The sequence below is a fragment of the Rattus norvegicus genome, chromosome 5, assembly GCF_021556685.1.
Source record: "Rattus norvegicus strain SHRSP/BbbUtx chromosome 5, alternate assembly SHRSP_T2T, whole genome shotgun sequence".
NCBI classification, from domain to species: Eukaryota; Metazoa; Chordata; class Mammalia; order Rodentia; family Muridae; genus Rattus; species Rattus norvegicus.
In genome coordinates, this window is record NC_141538.1 from 100880515 (window position 1) to 100892180 (window position 11666).

Here is an 11666-nt window from a genome sequence, read left to right on the forward strand (position 1 = left end):
TTGTGTGGCTCCAGCTAGCCTACAATTCTCTGCATGCCTGAGACTGACCTTGAGCTGTTCCTTTCCCTTACTCAATCCCCTAAGCGTGGGCGATTTAGGAGGGACCCATCATTCTTTTTTTAAAATAAAGTTTCCATTATTTCTCCATCCCTAAAAACAAAGCCCCATCTGCTCGTCCCACTTGAAAACACTGCACCAACAGGGCAGCTTGATTATTCTGTGAGCTGCTCTACGTTCTCCTCACTTCTGCTTGCCAGATGAGCTTCAATCATTTGTGCAACCAGATCCCTCTTCAATAGATTATATGCAAGAGGTAAAAGCTGACCAGCAACTTTGTGAAAATATTGAGAACCAAAGCAAAAGAGGTCCATTCCTAATCCCAGCCCCATGTCATAATCACACTCATCGTTAGCCCAAAAGTCATCACCTCATGAATGGGAGCAAATGCTTTCAGTCCCTCCTCATCACTTGCAGCAAGACAATTGCCTTGCAGATTCTCTTCAGGCCAGCATCCGTTTCAGGACACGTTCTATAACCAACTTCGTTTTTATCTTCGGAACAACAAAGCCTGCTCCCTGAAAAGTCTTTGACACAACCTTCTTATTTCTCTGTCTCATTTTCACAGTTCTCTGTTCCAGTGAGTATCCTAGTTTTCTGGCTGCTTCTGTGAGTTTTTCATCTATGTTTTTCAAGATGCTAGTTTTCATTCTATCTGTTACTTGAGTTACTTTTTTCATTAAAAATAATCTGTGGCTCCCTGGTTGCTGCCGCTGCAGAGAGCCCCTGGGCAGCACCCCACGAGCGAACCTGAGCCTCGGGACCACAGGTAAGACCAAACTTTCTGCTGCAAGAAAGCTGCCTGGTGAGCTTGGGACACGGAAGCAGAATTTCTCTAGGAGGCACGGTCTGTGTTTACCGGAAGTCCCACACCCGCGGATCCCGGCCCGCAGCAGCTCTCTGCTCCCAGACCCGGTGAGAGAGAGACCCAACCGCCTGGTCAGGTGGGCACTCCTGAGGCTGCAGAGCGGAAGAGACCACCAACACTGCTCACCCCTGCCCACATCCCTGGCCCAAGAGGAAACTGTATAAGGCCTCTGGGCTCCCGTGGGGGAGGGCCCAGGAGCGGCAGGACTTCTGCGCCTGAGACACCGCCGCCTGAACCTGAAAGAAACAGACCGGATAAACAGTTCTCTGCACCCAAATCCCGTGGGAGGGAGAGCTAAACCTTCAGAGAGGCAGACAAGCCTGGGAAACCAGAAGAGACTGCTCCCTGCACACACATCTCGGACGCCAGAGGAAAAAGCCAAAGACCATCTGGAACCCTGGTGCACTGAAGCTCCCGGAAGGGGCGGCACAGGTCTTCCTGGTTGCTGCCTCTGCAGAGAGCCCCTGGGCAGCAACCCACGAGCGAACCTGAGCCTCGGGACCACAGGTAAGACCAAATTTTCTGCTGCAAGAAAGCTGCCTGGTGAACTCAAGACACAGGCCCACAAGAACAGCTGAAGACCTGTAGAGAGGAAAAACTACACGCCGGAAAGCAGAACACACTGTCCCCATAACTGACTGAAAGAGAGGAAAACAGGTCTACAGCACTCCTGACACACAGGCTTATAGGTCAGTCTAGCCACTGTCAGAAATAGCAGAACAAAGTAACACTAGAGATAATCTGATGGCGAGAGGCAAGCGCAGGAACCCAAGCAACAGAAACCAAGACTGCATGCCATCATCGGAGCCCAATTCTCCCGCCAAAACAAACATGGAATATCCAAACACACCAGAAAAGCAAGATCTAGTTTCAAAATCATATTTGATCATGATGCTGGAGGACTTCAAGAAAGACATGAACACACTTAGGGAAACACAGGAAATCATTAATAAACAAGTAGAGGCCTACAGAGAGGAATGGCAAAAATCCCTGAAAGAATTCCAGGAAAACACAATCAAACAGATGAAGGAATTAAAAATGGAAATAGAAGCAATCAAGAAAGAACACATGGAAACAACCCTGGATATAGAAAACCAAAAGAAGAGACAAGGAGCTGTAGATACAAGCTTCACCAACAGAATACAAGAGATGGAAGAGAGAATCTCAGGAGCGGAAGATTCCATAGAAATCATTGACTCAACTGTCAAAGATAATGTAAAGCGGAAAAAGCTACTGGTCCAAAACATACAGGAAATCCAGGACTCAATGAGAAGATCAAACCTAAGGATAATAGGTATAGAAGAGAGTGAAGACTCCCAGCTCAAAGGACCAGTAAATATCTTCAACAAAATCATAGAAGAAAACTTCCCTAACCTAAAAAAAGAGATACCCATAGGCATACAAGAAGCCTACAGAACTCCAAATAGATTGGACCAGAAAAGAAACACCTCCCGTCACATAATTGTCAAAACACCAAACGCACAAAATAAAGAAAGAATATTAAAAGCAGTAAGGGAAAAAGGTCAAGTAACATATAAAGGGAGACCTATCAGAATCACACCAGACTTCTCGCCAGAAACTATGAAGGCCAGAAGATCCTGGACTGATGTCATACAGACCCTAAGAGAACACAAATGCCAGCCCAGGTTACTGTATCCAGCAAAACTCTCAATTAACATTGATGGAGAAACCAAGATATTCCATGACAAAACCAAATTTACACAATATCTTTCTACAAATCCAGCACTACAAAGGATAATAAATGGTAAAGCCCACCATAAGGAGGCAAGCTATACCCTAGAAGAAGCAAGAAACTAATCGTCTTGGCAACAAAACAAAGAGAATGAAAGCACACAAACATAACCTCACATCCAAATATGAATATAAAGGGAAACAATAATCACTATTCCTTAATATCTCTCAATATCAATGGCCTCAACTCCCCAATAAAAAGACATAGATTAACAAACTGGATACGCAACGAGGACCCTGCATTCTGCTGCCTACAGGAAACACACCTCAGAGACAAAGACAGACACTACCTCAGAGTGAAAGGCTGGAAAACAACTTTCCAAGCAAATGGTCAGAAGAAGCAAGCTGGAGTAGCCATTCTAATATCAAATAAAATCAATTTCCAACTAAAAGTCATCAAAAAAGATAAGGAAGGACACTTCATATTCATCAAAGGAAAAATCCACCAAGATGAACTCTCAATCCTAAATATCTATGCCCCAAATACAAGGGCACCTACATACGTAAAAGAAACCTTACTAAAGCTCAAAACACACATTGCACCTCACACAATAATAGTGGGAGATTTCAACACCCCACTCTCATCAATGGACAGATCATGGAAACAGAAATTAAACAGTGATGTCGACAGACTAAGAGAAGTCATGAGCCAAATGGACTTAACGGATATTTATAGAACATTCTATCCTAAAGCAAAAGGATATACCTTCTTCTCAGCTCCTCATGGTACTTTCTCCAAAATTGACCATATAATTGGTCAAAAAACGGGCCTCAACAGGTACAGAAAGATAGAAATAATCCCATGCGTGCTATCGGACCACCACGGCCTAAAACTGGTCTTCAATAACAATAAGGGAAGAATGCCCACATATACGTGGAAATTGAACAATGCTCTACTCAATGATAACCTGGTCAAGGAAGAAATAAAGAAAGAAATTAAAAACTTCTTAGAATTTAATGAAAATGAAGATACAACATACTCAAACTTATGGGACACAATGAAAGCTGTGCTAAGAGGAAAACTAATAGCGCTGAGTGCCTGCAGAAAGAAACAGGAGAGAGCATATGTCAGCAGCTTGACAGCACACCTAAAAGCTCTAGAACAAAAAGAAGCAAATACACCCAGGAGGAGTAGAAGGCAGGAAATAATCAAACTCAGAGCTGAAATCAACCAAGTAGAAACAAAAAGGACCATAGAAAGAATCAACAGGACCAAAAGTTGGTTCTTTGAGAAAATCAACAAGATAGATAAACCCTTAGCCAGACTAACGAGAGGACACAGAGAGTGCGTCCAAATTAACAAAATCAGAAATGAAAAGGGAGACATAACTACAGATTCAGAGGAAATTCAAAAAATCATCAGATCTTACTATAAAAACCTATATTCAACAAAATTTGAAAATCTTCAGGAAATGGACTATTTCCTAGACAGATACCAGGTATCAAAGTTAAATCAGGAACAGATAAACCAGTTAAACAACCCCATAACTCCTAAGGAAATAGAAGCAGTCATTAAAGGTCTCCCAACCAAAAAGAGCCCAGGTCCAGATGGGTTTAGTGCAGAATTCTATCAAACCTTCATAGAAGACCTCATACCAATATTATCCAAACTATTCCACAAAATTGAAACAGATGGAGCCCTACCGAATTCCTTCTACGAATCTACAATTACTCTTATACCTAAACCACACAAAGACACAACAAAGAAAGAGAACTTCAGACCAATTTCCCTTATGAATATCGACGCAAAAATACTCAATAAAATTCTGGCAAACCGAATTCAAGAGCACATCAAAACAATCATCCACCATGATCAAGTAGGCTTCATCCCAGGCATGCAGGGATGGTTTAATATACGGAAAACCATCAACGTGATCCATTATATAAACAAACTGAAAGAACAGAACCACATGATCATTTCATTAGATGCTGAGAAAGCATTTGACAAAATTCAACACCCCTTCATGATAAAAGTCCTGGAAAGAATAGGAATTCAAGGCCCATACCTAAACATAGTAAAAGCCATATACAGCAAACCAGTTGCTAACATTAAACTAAATGGAGAGAAACTTGAAGCAATCCCACTAAAATCAGGGACTAGACAAGGCTGCCCACTCTCTCCCTACTTATTCAATATAGTTCTTGAAGTTCTAGCCAGAGCAATCAGACAACAAAAGGAGATCAAAGGGATACAGATCGGAAAAGAAGAGGTCAAAATATCACTATTTGCAGATGATATGATAGTATATTTAAGTGATCCCAAAAGTTCCACCAGAGAACTACTAAAGCTGATAAACAACTTCAGCAAAGTGGCTGGGTATAAAATTAACTCAAATAAATCAGTTGCCTTCCTCTATACAAAAGAGAAACAAGCCGAGAAAGAAATTAGGGAAACGACACCCTTCATAATAGACCCAAATAATATAAAGTACCTCGGTGTGACTTTAACCAAGCAAGTAAAAGATCTGTACAATAAGAACTTCAAGTCACTGAAGAAAGAAATTGAAGAAGACCTCAGAAGATGGAAAGATCTCCCATGCTCATGGATTGGCAGGATTAATATAGTAAAAATGGCCATTTTACCAAAAGCAATCTACAGATTCAATGCAATCCCCATCAAAATACCAATCCAATTCTTCAAAGAGTTAGACAGAACAATTTGCAAATTCATCTGGAATAACAAAAAACCCAGGATAGCTAAAGCTATCCTCAACAATAAAAGGACTTCAGGGGGAATCACTATCCCTGAACTCAAGCAGTATTACAGAGCAATAGTGATAAAAACTGCATGGTATTGGTACAGAGACAGACAGATAGACCAATGGAATAGAATTGAAGACCCAGAAATGAACCCACACACCTATGGTCACTTGATTTTTGACAAAGGAGCCAAAACCATCCAATGGAAAAAAGATAGCATTTTCAGCAAATGGTGCTGGTTCAACTGGAGGGCAACATGTAGAAGAATGCAGATCGATCCATGCTTATCACCCTGTACAAAGCTTAAGTCGAAGTGGATCAAGGACCTCCACATCAAACCAGACACACTCAAACTAATAGAAGAAAAACTAGGGAAGCATCTGGAACACATGGGCACTGGAAAAAATTTCCTGAACAAAACACCAATGGCTTATGCTCTAAGATCAAGAATTGACAAATGGGATCTCATAAAACTGCAAAGCTTCTGTAAGGCAAAGGACACTGTGGTTAGGACAAAACGGCAACCAACAGATTGGGAAAAGATCTTTACCAACCCTACAACAGATAGAGGCCTTATATCCAAAATATACAAAGAACTCAAGAAGTTAGACCGCAGGGAAACAAATAACCCTATTAAAAAATGGGGTTCAGAGCTAAACAAAGAATTCACAGCTGAGGAATGCCGAATGGCTGAGAAACACCTAAAGAAATGTTCAACATCTTTAGTCATAAGGGAAATGCAAATCAAAACAACCCTGAGATTTCACCTCACACCAGTGCGATTGGCTAAGATCAAAAACTCAGGTGACAGCAGATGCTGGCGAGGTTGTGGAGAAAGAGGAACACTCCTCCATTGTTGGTGGGATTGCAGACTGGTAAAACCATTCTGGAAATCAGTCTGGAGGTTCCTCAGAAAATTGGACATTGAACTGCCTGAGGATCCAGCTATACCTCTCTTGGGCATATACCCAAAAGATGCCTCAACATATAAAAGAGACACGTGCTCCACTATGTTCATCGCAGCCTTATTTATAATAGCCAGAAAATGGAAAGAACCCAGATGCCCTTCAACAGAGGAATGGATACAGAAAATGTGGTACATCTACACAATGGAATACTACTCAGCTATCAAAAACAACGAGTTTATGAAATTCGTAGGCAAATGGTTGGAACTGGAAAATATCATCCTGAGTGAACTAACCCAATCACAGAAAGACATACATGGTATGCACTCATTGATAAGTGGCTATTAGCCCAAATGCTTGAATTACCCTAGATCCCTAGAACAAACGAAACTCAAGACGGATGATCAAAATGTGAATGCTTCACTCCTTCTTTAAATGAGGAAAAAGAATACCCTTGGCAGGGAAGGGAGAGGCAAAGATTAAAACAGAGACTGAAGGAACACCCATTCAGAGCCTGTCCCACATTTGGCCCATACATATACAGCCACCCAATTGGACTAGATGGATGAAGCAAAGAAGTGCAGACCGACAGGAGCCGGATGTAGATCGCTCCTGAGAGACACAGCCAGAATACAGCAAATACAGAGGCGAATGCCAGCAGCAAACCACTGAACCGAGAATAGGTCCCCTATTGAAGGAATCAGAGAAAGAACTGGAAGAGCTTGAAGGGGCTCGAGACCCCAAAAGTACAACAATGCCAAGCAACCAGAGCTTCCAGGGACTAAGCCACTACCTAAAGACTATACATGGACTGACCCTGGACTCTGACCCCATAGGTAGCAATGAATATCCTAGTAAGAGCACCAGTGGAAGGGGAAGCCCTGGGTCCTGCTAAGACTGAACCCCCAGTGAACTAGTCTATGGGGGGAGGGCGGCAATGGTGGGAGGGTTGGGAGGGGAACACCCATAAGGAAGGGGAGGGGGGAGGGGGATGTTTGCCCGGAAACCGGGAAAGGGAATAACACTCGAAATGTATATAAGAAATACTCAAGTTAATAAAAAAAAAAAAAAATAATCTGTGGCCCCACCCCAGCCAGCCAGCATTTCCCAACACTGCAGACCATCCAGCCATCGCCCAGACCCATCATTCTTAAAGGAATCAGGCAACTTTCTATTAAGGTCAAGCAAGCTCTGGATGTTTAGACTTGGGTGTTCTTGATGGATTCTGGAAACTGCAAGTGGATAGAAGATGTGTATTTTAAGTCTAGTATTATCTTGCTTCAGTAAATTATGCCTTATCTTTGTCTTTTATGGGAAATCCGTTTTGAGTCTGGTCAAATTAACTTATTATGAAAGCAGATGTTAAACCCAGGTTAGATGTATAAATATATTCAAAATATTATGTTGCTTTAACTTGCAAATACTTGATATGAAAGTTTTACTCCTTAAAGTATTTTTATAATCACTGTCAATTTTTGCAATTATTGAAGATAAACCAAATTGGTTTGTTAGTAACTGCAATTCATCACAGATAGTGGGTCTTCTTTTTGGAGTAACCTCTTACTTAATTAAGGAACAAAGTCTAGATACCAAGTGTACTGGCTGGTTTGTGTGTCAACTTGACACAAGCTAGAGTCATCAAAGAGAAAATGACTCTATGAAATCCAACTGTTAGGCATTTTCTCAATGGGAGAAGACCCAGGCCATGGTAGGTAGTACCATTCCTAGACTGATGTAAAAGAAAGCAAGGTGAGTAAGCCATGAAGAACAAGCCAGCAAACAGCACCCCTTCATGACCTCTGCATCAGCTCCTGCCTCCAGGTTCCAGCTCTGCTAGAGTTCCTGTCCTGACTTTCTCCAATGATGAACTATGTTCTGGAAGTGTAAGCTGAATAAACCCTTTCCTTCTCCACATGCCTTTTTGGTCATGGTGGTTTTGTCACAGCAATAGAAACCCTAATTAAGACACCAAGTAAATGTGAGAGTTCACTGGGTTCCGGAAGAATGCCATGTCGTTTCTCTGAGAACCGAGCTGTTCTGCATTCCCATCTTCCACAAAATGCTGGTCTCCAAGCAAAGAGCAGCAGGGTTAAGTATTAGAATGTATAAATTAGCTCCAGAAAAGAAACTGACGCTGTCTATACAGTGTTGAGGTATTTAAGCAGGCCTATCATGCCTGCTGGAATTACAGAACTTAAGTGAAGATTAATGAGGCCTGAAAATGTCAGGTCCCATGGTGTCCAAATGCCGTAAGGTGTCTCTACTTCTCCACACTGAACAGCTGCCTATTTCCAAGGCAAACAAATTGCACTTGTTCTTCCTTAGATTCAGGAACAACTCAGTAGATGTATGGCAAATAATGTTGCTTTCAGCAAAATACCCTTCACCATCATTTGATTTCCATTCCATGGCCTCTGCTCTAGGTTGCAGCATATACAGAAGTAGCTAGCCATGTAGGTTCTGAGTTTGAATCCTAAACTCCTCCCTACCCTGGATGATAAAAGGTCACAATCCCACTTCATAGGATAAGCAAGCAAAACAGGAAATAAAATAAAGTTTCACTCCCACCCCCCCATTGCTAGGACCAAGGAGAGAAAGAGTGAGAACCAGTTTCTGCTGCTAGGGAAAGGGAAAATTGCAGTCAAATTTTGCAAAAAACAGTGAGCTCTCTCCAAGAAAAGGTTTCTTCCGGTTGATCCTAGCTTCTTAGTGATTTCTAATGCCAAACAGCCTAAGTGGCATGGAACTGGTTTGATCTTCCTTTTAGGTAGCTAGCAGGACACTGCAACCCCAACTGACTATTGTTTATTTATTTAAACTTTTTCTTGACATCAGTAATGGGCAGTTATAGCAAGTGAAGTGACAGCAGCCCTCCTTAAATACATTTAAGTCAGTATTCTTTTAGGTTCTAACTATAGCTAAGGGGTTGGATTGCCTGTGTTCATTGGCTATGCTTGAGCAACGTGGCCCATTCTCTCAGATCCTCTTAAAAACTTATGAATTCTGTACAACAATGCCAAGCAACCAGAGCTTCCAGGGACTAAGCCACTAACTAATGACTATACATGGACTGACCCTGGACTCTGACCCCATAGGTAGCAATGAACGTCTTAGTAAGAGCACCAGTGGAAGGGGAAGCCCTGGGTCCTGCTAAGACTGAACCCCCAGTGAACTAGACTGTTGGGGGGAGGGCGGCAATGGGGGGAGGGTTGGGAGGGGAATACCAAAAGGAAGGGGAGAGGGGAGGGGGAGGGGGATTTTTGCCCGGAAACCGGGAAAGGGAATAACACTCGAAATGTATATAAGAAATATTCAAGTTAATAAAAAAAAAACTTATGAATTCTAACTAACGACAGACAATATTCTGTGACCCACATACTCTATAATTTCAGGGGATGTTTACGTTGTCATTTGAGAGGACTTTGCATATGTACCAGTTGGCTTTCTATTAAATACTTGAAAACTTCCTTTACCACATTTCAGTTCTCCTGTATCTGCCTGTATCTCTCTCACACAGGAATTGGTTCTGATAGGTAAGTTTTCATGAAAATATCATAAAACTTTTAACTCTCTTCCAGATGGGGTTTAGCAGGCACTAAGTCCAGTTTGTATTTAATGTTGGGCGGAAGGCTGAGTTGTAAACATTGGTGAATACTAAGCTTCTGGGGATCCACAGGAGCAGCAACACTGCTGTGGTTCAGCCTATGCTAACTTGAATATGACGGTGGGCCAAACTGTGTTCTACCTTCCCACTTCCCTTGGGTTGGATGGAATTCTGAGCACTGACCTGATGGAGTTGCAGATATCCCAGTAGGCCATCCTCATGTCTTCTCACTCCTGGGTCACCTCTGCTGCTGCCATGTCTACTGAGAAAGACTGCACTAACAGGCTACATTAGTAGAATCACCAAGGCCTGTATAGAACCAACAACTAGGTGGTTAAATGTCACCCATGGAACTATATATGTCCCACCTTTCCTCTTGCAATGGCCAAAGACACACCTCTTTGGTGGTGTTTTTATAACAGTCAGAGGCAAAGCAAGTGGTGGCCCCCTGTTCATCCCAGCTCTACGCCTGGCTTCGTGGCCAAAGCTGTTTTATGCATAGAACACAGAAAAATTAAATTAAATAATCTGGAAGCTCAGTGTGGAGGAGGAAGATAGGAGACAAAGACCTTCTGTTCCTACATGCCACATGGTGAGGGTAAGGAAAGACTTGCCCTCCACGCCATGGCATAAGTGGGTCGTAGACATACAGAGCCCTGCCTACCACCACTCAGCCCTGTGAGGAAGGAGAAAAACGAACAGAGACCTGCACTTTTGTACCTGCTTGCCGGCGTGCCAAGTAGCATGATAGAGGATGTCACTCAAGGGCCCACAAATCACATAACCCCGCTGTGGTGAGTGGCCTCATCTGTGGTAGACAGATGGGAGAGAAATGGGAGTAGAACACCTTGAGCATTGTGAAGGTAGAAAGGAATAACCTGTTGTGAGTGGCCAGCCTCACCCCCTGGTGCCATGGTGAGATTCCAGTCCAAGTGGCTGCTTAGAGCCATATTCAGGTTCATGGTTATACAGCAGCAGAGGTTAGCATTGATGTCTGTAGCTCATATTACCACTAAAGAACATGTGGATGTCCAGGGACTGTGTAGAACTGGCCACCCCCCTCACTTGTTGTAATGTTCTAGGGAGCTGGTCTCACTTCTCACCAGTGATACCACTCAGAAAAACAGGCCCTGCCCCTCACGCAGGCAGCACAGTAGAGCTGTCCCTATGGCAGTGGTGTGGACAAACAGGCCTGAGAGTGAAAGCTAGAGAGCTGCACTTGGGAAAGTGGGCTCAACTCTTTGACAGGGCAGCACAGTGGCACTGGCTCTGGAGGCATGGATGTCTGTAAACTGGCTAGAGAGCAGAGAAACCAACCCTAGCCTCAGCAGCGATGGGAGCTCATCCTGGTGGTGCAAATAAGGGAGAGATGGTGCACTGGCCAGTGTTTGAGAAGGTGGTATGGATTGTCTGAGGCCTCCAAAGACAGCCCTTCCTCAGAGAAGAACTGGGAGGAAAATATGGATTCTGTTGAAGAACCCCCAAGTTAAATCATCACAAAGGTACTACTGTCACAGGAAGCTTACTGTCTTTCAGACACTGAAGCATGTTCAGACAGCCAATTTAGGAATATTGTAGGCTCTCATATATTATTACTGGTGTGTGCTTTAACTATATAAAACCTTAGTTACATAACCCTAACTTTCCAGTTCTTTAATATATTTTTTAATAAATTATTTCCTGTCTGTAAAAAATCAGCTTTGAGGGTTTAAGGGTGCAGCTCAATGGTAGAGGTTTTGCCTGGCACACTCAAGGACTTTGTTTCAAGCTCTTGAACTGC

General features: G+C 42.8%; 1 non-coding gene and 1 pseudogene across 1 annotated transcript; one reads left to right on the forward strand and one right to left on the reverse strand.

Annotated features, from left to right (window-relative positions):
- Positions 1 to 212: 212 nt before the first annotated feature.
- Positions 213 to 10107, reverse strand: Hpf1-ps1 (histone PARylation factor 1, pseudogene 1; annotated as a pseudogene).
- A 149-nt stretch (positions 10108 to 10256) lies between these two features.
- LOC120103291 (small nucleolar RNA SNORA48) lies at positions 10257 to 10397 on the forward strand. Its single transcript, XR_015621575.1, has one exon. It is a non-coding gene; the product is annotated as a small nucleolar RNA SNORA48 (small nucleolar RNA).
- The last annotated feature ends 1269 nt before the right edge of the window (positions 10398 to 11666 follow it).